Below are 12,887 nucleotides of genomic sequence, written 5' to 3' on the forward strand. Positions count from 1 at the left end.
TAACGGCGTTCAAGAGATATGCTTATTCAAATCAGAACTTCCAATGGGAATTTCCATGAGAGAACTTCCAAGGGTGATTCCATGAGAGAAAATCGAACGGGGACTCCATGTTGAACTTTCATGTGGGAGTTCATGAGAGAATTTCCAATTTGGATTCCATGAGGAACTTCCATTGGGGAGTTCATGAGGAACTTCCATTGGGGAGTTCATGAGGAACTTCCATATTGGAGTTTATGAGGAACTTATTATGAAGATTCCATGAGGAACTTCCATTTTGGATTCCATGATGAACTTCAATGTGGAGTTCATGAGGAACTTCCAGTGGGGATTCCATGTGAGAATTTTAAAAGAGTATTCATAGGGATTCCATGAAGACTTTCAATTTGGGATTCTATGATGAACTTCCATGGGGATTCCATGATGAATATAAAATGGGGATTCCACGAGCAACTTCCATTTGGGATTCTATCTGGAACTTCAATTTGGGATTCCATGAGGAATTTCGATTTGGTATTAAATAGGAATTTCTAATGAGGATTTCATGAGAATTTGTAATTGGGTAATCCATGAGATCGAGCTTCTGATGGGGATTACCATGTGGGGGTTCTACGAGGAACTTCCATGATGAACTTTAAAAGGGGATTCCATAAGGAACTTCAAATTGTGAACCCATGAGAAACTTCCATTGTGGATTCTGTGCGAAAACTTAACCATAATTCAGTGCAATGAACTTAATACAGATTTGATTGTATTATTAAAGATCCCATGTGCTTTTTATATTCAGTCCTATCGGAATTTTGGAGTGTGTTATCACAGTTTTGCCAGAAAATTTGTTGAGGGACTTGGACCAAGGGCTGAAAATAATATAATATAATAGAAAGAGTAGCATGATTATTTTATGCAAGCAATTCCGCTGACTGCACAAAAATGTATTCTTATTACACATAATTAGGACTCACCTTCTTTAAACTAAGGCCTACATTAGACTTTGCAATGTAAAATCTCAATATTAAATTAATATATTGATGAACAGCAAAACGTTTGCAATGTCATTTTGTTAAGAGTTTTTTATTCGGCCTAATTGCTCCTCCCCCGTTCAATAAAAACTTAGGCTTTATTATTTTCTACAAGTTGGTATTCTGAGATAGCGGCCTATATCTCAAAATACCGACTTAGCATGAACTATGTCTAAGCTAAATAACTATGATCAACTATGACATGTGCCATTTATTATTTATGAGAAGTCATAAAATTAATTATTATGACTTGTAATCGTGTAAATTCTCATGAGATGTAGGGCCAACTCAATTAAGTGAATTGTTTCTTTTGCTCTCTCTAAATGTCCAACAATAAGCTTCCGTATTTTTTATCGTAAAGCGATATGTTTTGTTTAAAACAACTTAAAAACCCAGCCATACAAATTTTTTAAAAAGCATCGTATGGTGTTTTTATTCATTTTATTTCTTTAGTTTTATTTGATTGTGGGTGCGTTCGTTTAGCTTCCCTGGGTCGACCCCGGTGTGTGTTTTTTTTCCCAGGACGAACGTGGGTAATTATCTGCACACGTTCGTCTTGGAAAATAGAAAACGCCACACACCGGGGTCGACCCGGGGAAGCTAATCGAACGCACCCATAATTGTACCCGCGGCAAAAAAGACTGCCGTCACGTGAAACAGGCTACCAGTGCAAACTGTGTACAACACATGCTTATCTCATGTTACGCCGGGGCACCAGCAACTGGGAAACAGGCTACCAGTGCAAACTGTGTACAACGCATGCTAATCCTGTACGCCGGGCACCAGCAGCTTGCCGCCATATTGCAAGAAAAAATTTACCACGTTTGCAGACCTTGTTTTTCCTGTGTGACGGTTTCTTTTCCGTTTTTCCAGTTTTAACGGACGACTTCATGACTTGAATCGTCACAAATTATCAGGGTGAGTTAGTAGTATCTGTGTGGACATTTTAAATACTATTAAGAATGAGCGTTTGTGAAATTTATTGTGGTTTGTGTTTTTCACGACCGCGCAAAATTTGAAAGCACACATATTGAGTTGAAATTTCTCATTAGAGCGCCACCTATCGGCAGGAGTAGGAATGGCATGTAAACTTCCATGGGCGCAATCATCATCAAATAATTCAAGAACCACAGAAGTTCTTTATATTTACCGACTATGACTCATATGAGCGTCCTTTTCAAGTCAGACCCGTGGAAAGAGGTAATGTGAAATTCGATTATTTGTAAATATTATATCGTAGGAGGAGGTCCTGTTTTCAAGGTGTCCCTAAAGTCGTGGCAAATCTTTTAATAATAAATGATATACCTCACTAGTCTCTGTGCGCGATGTAAACAGTCCCAAGTAGATAAACTTGTTGTGGTTTTATTTGCCAAGCAAAGAGTCTCCTCTCCCTTGACCAAAACTTAGAAACACGTTAAGGCTCTACTAGTTAGTTGCTCTTGTAAATGCAAAAAGTTTGGTATTTTAGGCATTTCGACAAATACAAGGGTACACAAATAATGTCAAAATGTTGAGGCCATAAAAAATGCACACCGAAAAAATTTCATCAAACACTATTTCAATTCACAATTCATGATGATCAAATCATGTGACTGGACATTCTGCTGAGCATTCTGGAAAAAAAAAAATATAGAAGCTTATTAAATTAGAGCCATTGGACAATTTCTGAACAGATTTACAGATAACTTATCGGGTTTACAGAATGTAAAGGTGAAAGACTTCCTTTGAAATATTATTCAATGACATGCTTTACATTTTGAGAAACATTAAAACAATTATCAATTCGAGAATTAACAGATTTATTTTAAACACATGTCTTGACACGGCAAAACGTGCAGAAACAAGGGTGGATTTTCCCGTTATTTTGTCCCGACTCCGATGACCGATTGAGCCTAAATTTTCACAGGTTTGTTATTTCATATTATAAGTTGTGATACATGAAGTATGGGCCTTTGGACATTACTGTCTACCGATGTTGTGCGATTGCTTTAAAGAATCCATGTGCCTTAAGTTATAAGTTATATAATTTTCAAGAGATTTGTTTTTTAACCCTCATATTAAAACATATCAATTATTAATATAAAAGTTTAATCATCGGCTTGGTGATTCAATTATCACTGTTTATTTATATGCTTATTATAAATATAAAAAAAATAAAAATTAAAAAAACCTATATAAAATCAGATTTAAAGCCAATAATTATTCACACTTTTTATTTAAGTTTGAATTTTTTATTTTTTTTTGCAAATTACCACGGTAATTTTTAAAATGTCATACAAAATATAGAGTCATACACAGAGTCTCACAGAACACTTCTGTAGTCACTGCAGATGTTTCTTCCACGTATGGCTTCACCGGGAATACCATACTTTCTTGTTTGCCTTGGAAACAGGAAAAACTCAAAACAAATGGGACCAGTTGAAGTCATCGAAGATCGGTGTGTGTGTTGAAAATTTCAGTGTCCATCAAGTTTTAACATATATATGTATGTTTGCATACTTATAAACAAATGAAGGTAATTAGGGCATCAGTTGAAATGGCATCATTATTTTTTTCCCAAACAGGTAAGAGGAGGATACAATTGATCTTTTGGCTTCCAAGTTAAATTTAAGGCCTTTCTGAATGCCAGATTTTCTATGTAGTTTCTGTGCACATGTGGTTTACTAGCCCGGTTAGTTACTAAACCACATGTAGGATGTCAATCAGTGCCACTGTAACTAGTGCTGGGCGAATAGTGAAATTTTGTTATTCCGATACCGCTGGCCAACTGTCCGAAATTAACCGGATATTCGGATAGTTTTTTTCACCGCTAGAGGGCGTTATTTAAAAAAAATATTTGTGATTTATTTTTTATTTTTTTGACACTAGAGGGCGCTGTTCGTTTGTGAATGAGATCTTATGGGCGGATTGATGTTAGTTTTAGACAGTGTCACTTGGTTCATTCATAAAAATGAACGGATCTAATTTAAAGATGGCGATTTGCTTTTTCTTTTGATCGTGATCGACTCTACGTGAAGGAAAACTTTTGTAATCTTTGAACAAATTACGTCAGAAATGTTATTGTTTTAACTCTTCACGGAGGTGAGCATAGTTAAATACTTAATTTATGCTGTTTTATACTGTCTTAATAGAAGTTTCATAAGGATTCAGACAAAACATTCATATCAAATTTTTTCGCAATGGTACGGGACCTTTATATCCTGGACTCCATCGCATTGCATGCAACAGGAGGAGTTCAACCTGGGCTTGTGGTTTACTGTTGTGGTACGGTCACACATCATGTACCTCCAGTCCATGCATGTATCGTATTCACAGGCGTCCCTTTTTTGTATTTAACATAATTGCATGCGATGTATACAACCCTTAGATACAAAGTTTTATTTGCTTTTTGCCAAACATCGAGTCTCCTGTCTGCGTTGAACAAAATTTAGTGACAGGTAATGCTCCATCGATAGGATCATAAGTTGCAGTACAAAAAGTTTTGGTATTTCGGCTTTTTCTACAAGGTACAAAAATGAGTCATACTGTCAGGGCCATAAATATTTTTTTGTGGCCGCTTCAAAAGTTCTAACCAACATTTCTTCGACATACAATTCACAATGATCAAATATTGTGAGCATTCTGGGAAACAAATTACAGAGGCCTAAAGAAGCCATGCGCCTTATATCTTCTGTACACAGTTTCTAAAAACTGTGTAACCCTCACATTTAGCATGGTTGGCGACACATGCTGCAAGGGCCTTTTTTATATGATGGAATGATGATAAAGCTGTGAGAAACGTGAACAACTTATGTGTTTTAAGGCAGTGGACACTGTTGGTAATTACTCAAAATAATTATTAGAATAAACCTTTCTTGGTGATAAGTAATGGGGAGAGGTTGATGGTATTATACATTGTGAGAAACGGCTCCCTCTGAAGTGCCATAGTTTTCGAGAAAGAAGTCATTTTCCACGAATTTGATTTCGAGACCTCAGATTTAGAAATCAACCATCTAAACGCACACAACTTTGTGTGACAAGGGTGTTTTTTATTCGTTATTATCTTGCAAGTTCAATGACCGATTGAGCTCAAATTTTGACAGGTTTGTTATTTTATGCATAATGTTGAGATACACCAACTGTGAAGGCTAGTCTTTGAAAATTACCAATATAGTCCAGCTGCTAAGGCCCATATGTGGACAAATTGTGCACTTTGTGGTAAAAGCATGAAACTTCCTACAGTTGTTACATACACCCTAAAGATCATTTTAAGACTTGGACCCATCTTGGATCTCACCCATTTTAGGGGTGGGGCTACATTTTAAGAAAGTGGGGGGTAACAAATTTAATATGTCAGTTTTGACTATTTGAAAAACAATTCTGCTCATTTTTTTAGACTAAAATACATGATAACAGTTCAATAATTATTTGAAAATTAATAACTGTCTTGAATTCTGCCCATTTTGTGGGCGGAGTCATATTTTTAAGAAAGAAGGGGGGTAAAAAATGTAATAATGTTAATTTTGACTAAATTTGCTTTTCTCTGCTCATTTTTTTTAGACTAAAATACATGATAACAGTTTAATGATTATTTAAAAATTCATAACTGTCTTGAATTCTGCCCCTTAGTGGGCGGAGTCGTATTTTTAAGAAAGTGGGGGTAAAAAATGTAATATGTTAATTTTGACTAAATTTGCTTTTCTCTGCTCATTCTTTTAGCTTTTAGACTAAAATACATAATAACAGTAAAACAGTTATTTAAAAATTAATAACTGTCTTTATTCCTGCCCCTTTTGTGGGGGGAGTCACATTTTTTTAAAGTGGGGATAAAATAAAACATGCCATTCTAGCCCCTTGATTGTTGTACTGATACATGCAAAACCGTGTAAATACATGTATAGACATTTAATTACAATATTTCTACATTTTCAGTATGCACTACATAGTTGTTTGCAGTAACAGCGTTTACAATTTACTCACAGCACTTCTTTGCTCCCTCTTGAGAGTAAACGATTGGGTGCTAAACAAATCGAACCAGCAGTGATGCCTTAATGTTGAGTATTCTTATACAGTTTGTGCCTCTCCAAATTCCCACAAGAGCTCATTCGAACTGATGATGTGGCCCGACTCTACCCATCAGCCCCCAAAATGCTATACAGATACCTCAACCAGCAACACCCAAGCATCAAGTTCACCGTGTTCACCATGGGACAAGGGCAGTCTGGCAATAGCTGTCTATGCCTGATCCCCACCACAAAGAAACAAGACAACACCCTCCACCACAGTTTCCAATGAAAAATAACCAACATTGACCGTTGTACACCAGTTCTTCTTTCATTACCCTAGCATCTAAACACACCCTCTTGTTCAAGGTTCCTACAACTTGTGTCTATGGTGTTCAATATATAGGACAGGATAGCCTTTGTCGGAGTTGTGAGTTGGTCTGTTGGAGTTGTGGGTTTGCCAGTCTGAGTGACTCAATGCCGCCGTTCTGCTTTCTTTTGTCATGTCGCTCGCCTGGCTGACAACACCCCAGCTAAAAACGCTCTTTGCATCACCAGCAACTCCAGGGGAGGCCTAGCACCAGCTCCTGGCTGGAAAATATCCAGAGGCCGTCCAAGATCATCTTGGGGTAAACAACTGCCTGGCCTAGTGAAATCGACCACAAAGCTCTATAGGACGTGGACACAGGAGATCGGTGCGACTGACCTTTGCTGTCTCTGCAGTTGATTAATTGAGTCAGAGTGAAGAGAATTGGCTAGTTGGAGTGACGAGTTTAATAGTGCGGAACCGGTTCAGGAGGTACATTTTACCATTGGGAAGGTCTATCCCCGGGAACTGGATGGTGCGATCCTTTTTCATCAGGAACTTGTGCCGTCTGGACCTTGCCACTGCGTGCGCCGCTCTTCTGCTTTAGCTTTAGAGAACCATCACTGATATGGCACACTCTCTTTTGATCATCTGAATAGGGAAATTTGCCTTACTCAGGACTGGTAGCCAATCAGTCTTTGTGCAGCTAACAGCACCAGCGATGGTCCTCATGGTGCTGTTCAATTGAATATCGAGTAGGCTTGAGAGTTTCTCCAAACTGGATCACAATACTCAGCCCCCAGTGGCAGATAGCTAGCGCCGATGAGCAAAGTGTTTCGGCATTTGCTACCAAGAATTTACCAGTGAGATTGTGGATCATATTGTTTCTGGTCCCAATTTTGACAGTCACCTTCTGTGGAGGAGTTTTAAAGGCAATTGTAGGGTCACCGCAATGGTATGGACAGCTACAGTTTCAACCAGATTAACACCACCAAGCCGCCCCAAACTTAACTATATGTTCCCATACCCAAGGTCAACCATATACCACTACTCACTTTCTTCCGTGTATGTTCCATCAAGCAGGCATAAGGCCAATATACCCTCCGCTCACAAGAAACTTCATCATAAAACGAGGGATTCTTTAACCGACCACCGAATTGACTATAGTGCTGCAGAGGTCATCACTCTCATTCAGCCTTTTATCTTTGTAATCGAGAAGCCAAATGCCAACTGAACGTCTCCTGGTCTGGGGCTCTTCTTGAAAACTGTGACCCTACAGTGTATCTAGGTGTCACCCAAGACCGCTGCCTCTCCTTTAAGACCCATGTTGCGAAGACCAAAGCCAAAGTCTGTGCAAGAAACAACATTGTCAGCAAACTTACTGGAACAAGATGGAGTGCCAGCCCAGACACTCTTCGATCAACAGCCTCAGCCCTTTGTTTTTCATCTGCAGAGTATGCGTGCCCAGTCTGGGAAAGATCTACCCACGCTAAGAAGATTGATCCAGCCATCAATGCTACATGCCGACTCATCACTGGATGCCTCAGACCAACACCAACTGATAGCCTGTACAAACTTTCTGGTATAGCCAGACCACGAGCGAAACCCTCCATTCAGCCACACACCTGCTAAGAATAGACTCGGTCCAGGAAAAGCTTCCTCAACAAAATCACACCAAGTGCAGAAGCCGGGGCTCTTCGAACTGCCATGTGACATGAGAGACTTGGTAAACTTCCACCTAGAACATCCATTGACATACGTGCTTCGGAAGAACTCCCCCCTGATGCTGACTCAGGTTGGGCTGAATAGAAGTCCCTCAACAGACTTGGAACATCAACTGGCCGGTGCAACGTGTCTCTCAAGAAGTGGGGATATCTAGACTCTGAAGACGTTACCTGCATATGTAAGACAGAGCCACAAACTATGGAGCAGGAATACAGACCAGAGGACTTTGCAGAGTACAACGATCTTGCTAGGAACTGTGTCCAGTTCTGGCTGAAACACAATATATAGTGTGTGTGGACACGATAAGAAGAACAAGAAGCCTTGGCACCGCGAATGCATTAGAGGACATTGCAGTTACCAGTAGGACACCCTTCTTCAAAACATTAACCTCCAGCTAAGTGACATTTGGCTCCTACTCTTCCTGACCAATGGATATCGACCCTCTATCCACAGCACATTTCCTAAACCCCCATTAACTTGGGTCGTACTGGTAGATTTCAATGGCCTCTCTAATGGCCTCATCAAATACCAACTCACCACTTTTCCTTTTCCCTGTACATGTTACCTATTTCAGTATTCCGACATGTATGCTACAGCTCAGTGATCATTCCAACACATCTCAACCGAATAACTACACTGCATGAGTGGATTCTTCGCCATATGTTTAACTGAAAACCTTTCTCAAAATTGAAAAAAAAAACTGCAAATATAAATTTTACTTATTGTTCTGGCCTGCATGGCATGATGCCAGATCACACTGTGTGGGTATAATGGCGTGATTTGAGAGCTTGAGTTTGCCATAGCCATAGTATACATAACCGACGATTTTACAGTACATGTATGTACATGTATCAGATTTTGCCGGCCCAGGACATACTTTTATTCCTGTATTGTTGATGAGATTGTTGGCTGCTTGTGCATTCTTGGCTGTATTACACATGTGTAATTTAGCGAACCCTCGTTTACTACTCTGGCCCCGCCCACAAAAGAGGGGATAAATAAAGAAACTATTTAAACTCATGGAAAAAATGTATTTATAGTATTTCTATTCAAATAACATAAATCAGCTTAAAAAAAACAATTAAAAAACAGTAATAGTTCACTAAAGATAACACTTTGTTTTAAAAACGCCCACTTTTAGAAATATTGAAACTCCGCCCACAAAAGGGCATTTTTTTTTACTAATTTATGTTCTAACTTATAATTATGATTTTCAAGTTTATATTTCTGGTCAAAAGAACAAAAAAAATTATTCTAAGTATGATTTTGCCCAATATTTATACCAAAGACCCCCCTTTTTATGCAAATGAGGCTCCGCCCCCAAATAGGAGAGACCCAAGGTGGGTCCAAGTCTAAAATTGATTATTAGCCCAATACCAACCATCATAGCAAATTTCATGCTTTTACCACAAAGTGCACAATTGTTCACCTTAGCAGCTGCACTAATAGTGTCCACTGCCTTTAAATAAAAAAAGTCCGCCTTAATTTTTGTTTTCCATTTTTGTTTTTATTCAATAGTTATAACCCCCTGCCCCCTCCCCCCGAAACCCCCCCCCCCAAAAAAAATAAAGAATAAAACAAAACCAGCAGATTTGTTTGCGGAAATGTAAACCTAAACTTCAAAATGGCACAAATGTGACAAATATGACATCATTTTGTAGCTAGTTGTGTGAATTTTATTTTACCATATAATTTGTTACTAAAAACATACAGCGGCTTAAGTGTTATTTTCAACTGAGAAAAAATATTTGAAAAATAGTGAATATGGCTCAAAATTAATGTACCTATGGCACCAAAATAGTGATTTGTTAACCTCCTTTCTTCAACCATGGGCAGTAACTTTTAAAATTAATATTACAAAGCACAACTGATACCTCTATCTCAATGGAAATATTTCTTAGCAAAAATCTTCTTATTAACTGTACAAAATCCTACATTTTTGTGTATGTCTAACACCCCTAAGTCCAACACCTCAAAACCATTTTCTAAATATAATAATAATAATAATGATTACATTTATATAGCGCTTTATACTAAAAATATCATTGGTGAACAGGACAGTGTCAGCATTGATCGATTAAAAAGGAGCTTTTGTTGCACCGTTGACTGTCATTCCATAAGACGCCCCCCCCCCCCTCCTCCGCTGCCTGTGCCATCACAACCACACAAACTTACAGCAACCAACACCGGATAAACGATCAAAGACTGGCATAAAACGCTCCATCCAGGAGACCTTTTCACTGGCCGTCATGCTGCGTCCAGTTTTTAGATTTCGGCTGAACTTTATCATATATTCTTTTGTTTTCATTCTCCGATTAACAATCATCGACCTAGGAGGGGGCTAATGTAGTGACTTAGTGAATAGCCACTAATTTAATCATGGGTTGGCTAACCACTTTAGTGCAATCTGAGCCTAAAAACATAATTTTATAGCCAAAGAAGATTCTAAATCAGACAAACCAGTGAGATCAGTTGCAGGACGGGATATAAACCCTCATCAAAACTCACTTTAAAACTTGCATGTTTAAATTTATGCATACTTATCCATTTAACGTTACATTACAGGATTGTACTGGCTGGTGGAGAAATCGTTCCGTCCTGCAGAAGATAAGCTTGGAGCCCTCGGACAGTATGCGAGTGTGGTGCCCAGTTAACATCTGATCAACTCCTGCCCTAAATTCAGCTCTTCCTGTCACAACAAAGCCGGATAGTCCTTGATGACGACACCATCAAATGGCTGTGAGAATACCAACCTACCAATCTGACTTTGATCCCAAGGTACATGTTAGGCAAGACAGTTCTCTAAGAACAAACTCTACCTGGCAAGTAGATACACACATGGTGTTACCACAAACCAAATATATATTGATACCTCACCATGCAATGCCTCAAATCCTATAAGGTACATGTTGTTTCCATACAACCAATGCCAACCTCCAGAGATTATTTTGTTTGCCATCACGCTATCAAAGTTGAGAAATTAGCATGTGGCAATTTTAAAAAGTACGATTGTCTGTTTTGGTTGTAGTAGTCCAAAAGGTAACATTTCAGTAGACAAATGCAAAATGTTTGTCTTAGACAAATCTGTGAGAAAATATCAACTATCACTAGTTGTTTTCTGACTGACAAATTTAATGATAATTTGGCAATTTGTTTTGTATGTACGTATTTTTAATAAGAAGTATCAGAGGACTGCAAAAATTGCTGTTGTTCATTTTGGTCAAAGCAGTTCAAAAAGAACAACATTTTGAAATTCAAACACAAAAACTGTGAGAAAATATAGACTATCAATACTTCTTTTCTAACTGACCAATTCAATGATAATTTGCCAGGTTTAAGATCAGATTGAGTACATCTATCATTAATTACTGTCCGTTTGAAAAGGTAGTAGTTTTTATCTTTCAGATGGCTGCCTGGGATATCCACTACGTCTTTGTCTTGGCAAGGTGAAGCAGAGGAACCATCAATACAGTTGAAATGTCCTACTAGATAGGAAATGACCACCAGCGGCATTAGACAGGGATCTTGAATTCTTCAAGGAGTCCAGACTTTCACGATGACTGCCTTCTGGTTTGACTGAGATATAATTTGGATAAATAGTCATACAGGTAAGACAATCTCTTAAAGACCCTGGACACTATTGGTAATTTTGTCAAACACCAGTCTTCTCACTTAGTGTATCTCAACATACACTGTATATGCATAAAATAGCAAACCTGCGAAAATTTGTGCTCAATTGGTCGTCGAAGTTGCGAGATAATGAAACAAAAAACACCTTGTCACACAAGGAAAACCAAATTACTATAAGGTGGCCAATTGAACTAATGACCTCCAGATTATTGTGCCAGCGCTCTCCCAACATCCAGCCCTATGTTGGCAGTTTCTTATTTTTGTCAATACCCTAAAACTGATTTTGTTGCAGTAATAACCTTGCCGCCAAAACATAATCATGTGTTGGCTAAAACACTGAGCCTAAAAACCATCATTATAGCCAAGAAGATTCTAAATTCTAAGTACTACACTTTGGTATTCAAACACAACAACTGTGAGAAAATATAGACTATCATACTCTTTCATTATTTAATGTCTGTTTGAAAAGGTGGAGTTTTTATCTTTCAGATGGCTGTCAAGGATATCCACTACGACTTTGTCTTGGCAAGGTGAAGTAGACGAACCATCAATACAGTTGAAATGTCCTACTAGATAGGAAATGACCACCAGCGGCATTAGACAGGGATCTTGGCTTCTTCATGGAGTCCAGACTTTCACGATGAATGCCTTTCTTCTTGAATCTGTTGTTTGACTGAAATATAATGTGGATAAACGGTCCATACAGGTAAGACAATCTCTTAAAGGCAGTGGACTTTATTGGTGACTATAAACGGGAGTGTTGATGCTAATCTGTACTCTCTACATGTAAGTATCGATATTCAACAAGTGTTATTTTTTCTTCTCAAGGGAAGCTGCCTTATTGATGCCTTCTACAGTTTCCCTTTCACTTCCAGCTGATAAGGATGATCTTGGTAGTCGGCCCTCGCAGTCGAGATGTCTTAACTAATTAAATACAGAAACTTGATGAGGTCTGAGACAGGGAGAGGATGTGATGAGACATGATCAAAGTGAGTTAAAACTAGTTGAAAAAATATTATGTGTGTGATTGAGTTCCTCCAAGCATTATATTGCTGCTTTCAATGTTTTTGTTTTCATTTATTTGTTTTGAGGTTGAACAAAGAAACAAAGAAATGCAAGTTAGTATAACGTGGGAATTGAACCAATGACCTCCAGATTAACGTGCCAGCGCGCTACCATCATCCAGCCCTATTTTGGCAGTTTCCTGTTAATTTGCCAAAACCAGAA

At 38.4% G+C, this 12,887-nt stretch overlaps 1 long non-coding RNA gene across 1 annotated transcript; it reads left to right on the plus strand.

Moving 5' to 3' along the window:
- Positions 1-1,749: 1,749 nt before the first annotated feature.
- On the plus strand, positions 1,750-12,637 carry LOC117300867. Its single transcript, XR_004520228.1, has 5 exons — positions 1,750-1,934; positions 10,596-10,808; positions 11,436-11,638; positions 12,150-12,366; positions 12,489-12,637. It is a non-coding gene; the product is annotated as an uncharacterized LOC117300867 (long non-coding RNA).
- The last annotated feature ends 250 nt before the right edge of the window (positions 12,638-12,887 follow it).

This window comes from Asterias rubens, chromosome 16 (genome assembly GCF_902459465.1).
Source record: "Asterias rubens chromosome 16, eAstRub1.3, whole genome shotgun sequence".
NCBI lineage: Eukaryota > Metazoa > Echinodermata > Asteroidea > Forcipulatida > Asteriidae > Asterias > Asterias rubens.